Source organism: Petaurus breviceps, unplaced genomic scaffold, assembly GCF_028583685.1.
Source record: "Petaurus breviceps papuanus isolate PSGF00001 unplaced genomic scaffold, PetGlider_PUasm1.0 558, whole genome shotgun sequence".
NCBI lineage: Eukaryota > Metazoa > Chordata > Mammalia > Diprotodontia > Petauridae > Petaurus > Petaurus breviceps.
The window spans coordinates 2,065,921-2,068,462 of record NW_027186376.1 but is presented as its reverse complement, the minus strand read 5'-3'; positions in this window follow the sequence as shown (position 1 = coordinate 2,068,462).

Below are 2,542 nucleotides of genomic sequence, written 5' to 3'. Positions count from 1 at the left end.
AGAACAGATTGGGGAAGGGATATTCAGTAGGCTCACTATTTTGGGGTGGAGGTAGGGGAGAGATGGGGAGAAAAATTTGTAACTCAAAATCTTGTGGAAATGAATGTTGAAAACTAAAAATTAATTAATTTTTTTAAAAAAAGTAACATGGGCCAAATGGAAAAGGAGGTACAAAAGCTAACTGAAGAAAATAATTCATGAAAAATTAGAACTGAGGAAGTATAAGCTAATGACTCTATGAAATATCAAGAATTGGTCAAACAAAATCAAAAGAATGAAAAAAGAGAAAAAAACATAAAATACCTCATTGGAAAAACAACTAAGCAGGAAAATAGATCCACAAGAGATAATGTAAAAATAATTTGTTTGCCTGAAAGCCATGATCAAAAAAAGATGCTGGAGAGCATCTTTCAAAAAATCGAAGATGTCATAGAAGATGTGGGAAAATTGGAACATTAATTCATTGTTGGTGGAGTTGTGAACTGATTGAACCACTCTGGAGAGCAATTTGGAACTATGCCCAAAGGGCTATAAAAATGTGTATACCCTTTGACCCAGCAATACCACTTCTAGATCTTACCCCAAAGAGATCATAAAAATAGGAAAAGGACCCACATGTGCAAAAATACTTATAGCAGCTCTTTTTGTGGCAGCAAAGAATTGGAAATTGAGGGGATGCCCATCAATTAGAGAATGACTGAATAACTTGTGGTATATGAATGTACTGGAATACTATTGTGCTATAAGAAATGATGTGCAGGTGAACTTCAGAAAAACCTGGAAAGACTTATATGAACTGATGCTGAGTGAAGTGAGCAGAACCAGAACACTGTAAACAGTAACAGCCACATTGTGTGATGACTAACTTTCCTAGACTTGACTCTTCTCAGCAAGACAACTCCCAAAGATTCATGATAAAAAACACTATCCACATCCAAAGAACAAACTATGGAGTCTGAATGCAGATCGAAGTATACTATTTGATCTCTTTTTTCCTTTATTGTTTTGTTTTGATTCTTCTTTCTCATGGTTCCTCCCATTTGTTCTAATTCTTCTTTACAACATGAATTCATATGAATGTATATGTAGAATCTATATCAGATTGCATGCTGTCTTGGGTAGGGATGAGGCAAAGGAAGGGGAGAAAATTTAAAACTCAAAAGCTTCTGGAAGTGAATTTTGAAAACTAAAAACTAAAGATTAATTAATTAATTTTTAAAAAAACATCATCGAGGAAAACCAGTCTGAAGTCTTAGAACCAGAAAATAAAATAGTCATTGAAAGAATCCACAGATCACCTCTTGAAAGAGATCCCAAATGGAAAATGCCAAGAAATATTGTAGCCAAATTCCAAAATTAACAGGTTGTAATGTAATGCCAAGGAAAGGCAACTTCCCAAGGTTCAGAATACCAGCATAGGTGCTCTCCATTTTATTCAGTAACAAACCAAGAACAGAGAAGATCAAAACATGACATCATTCAAAATACAGCATTTACTAAGTGTGATTAAATAATCTCCAAGTACTACCCCACCCCAGGACCTTCCAATCATTCAACCAATTACAAAGTCCCTGGTCTAAATACTACTCCACCCCTAGGCTGTACCTTCATTTAGTCCACCACAAAGCCCCTCTTCTCAAATGGAGATTAGTTTCCAAACATAAGTAAAGTACCTTCATTTGTTTAATCACAGCTCACAAAAAGGTCAAAAGTTCCCCACCCCTGGATCACAATTGAATCTACCCCAGAGTTACATCAAGTTTAAGCACAGCACTTAATACCCAAATGGAGGTCTTTTCTTCATCATGACAGGAGGCAAGTTCTCAGCAATCTTAGTTCCTGGGGAGACAAGGCTTAGCAAGGCCACAAGATACATTGCCAGTCCCTTCATTAATTCATCCTCTGTCTGTAGAACAGTCCTAGAACCCCTGAAAACATTAGCAAAACCCTCTCCCAGGATTTCTGTAAACATACAACAAGAAAATCCTTCTTCAGGGCTTCTGAACCAACAGAAAGGTTCCCAGACCCCTGCAACAACAGCACTGTCCTTCACCAGTGGACAGTATTCACTCTGTCTGCAGGACAGTCTCCAGATCCCTGCAACAACAGCACTGCCCTTCACCAGTGGACAGCATTCACCCTCTGTCTGCAGGACAGTCTCAGGAGCTCTTAACCAACAGCCAGGTTCCAGGACTTCTTCAACAAAAGGACTGTCTTTCACCAGTGGACAAATCTGGAAAAAGAACATCAAAACAGACAAAGTACCAGCAAAACAGCCATGTCTCCTCAGTCCTTGGCAGCTCAGGGAGCAGGTCTCAAAAGTCCAGGGCAATTCAAAGTGGCCCCCAGCAATTCTCTCAGTCTCTCTCTCTGCCTCCATGAGGTGCTGCTTCCAAAAAGTTCTTCTGCCTCTCTCTTGTCTCTCCAAATCTACGTCACCAGCTCCTCCCAGTTCAGGACTTTCTTTTCACATCAACAAGTCCATCCCACAGGTGGGATTAACAAACTCTGGGTTTTAACACAATCAATTTGAAAACCAAGC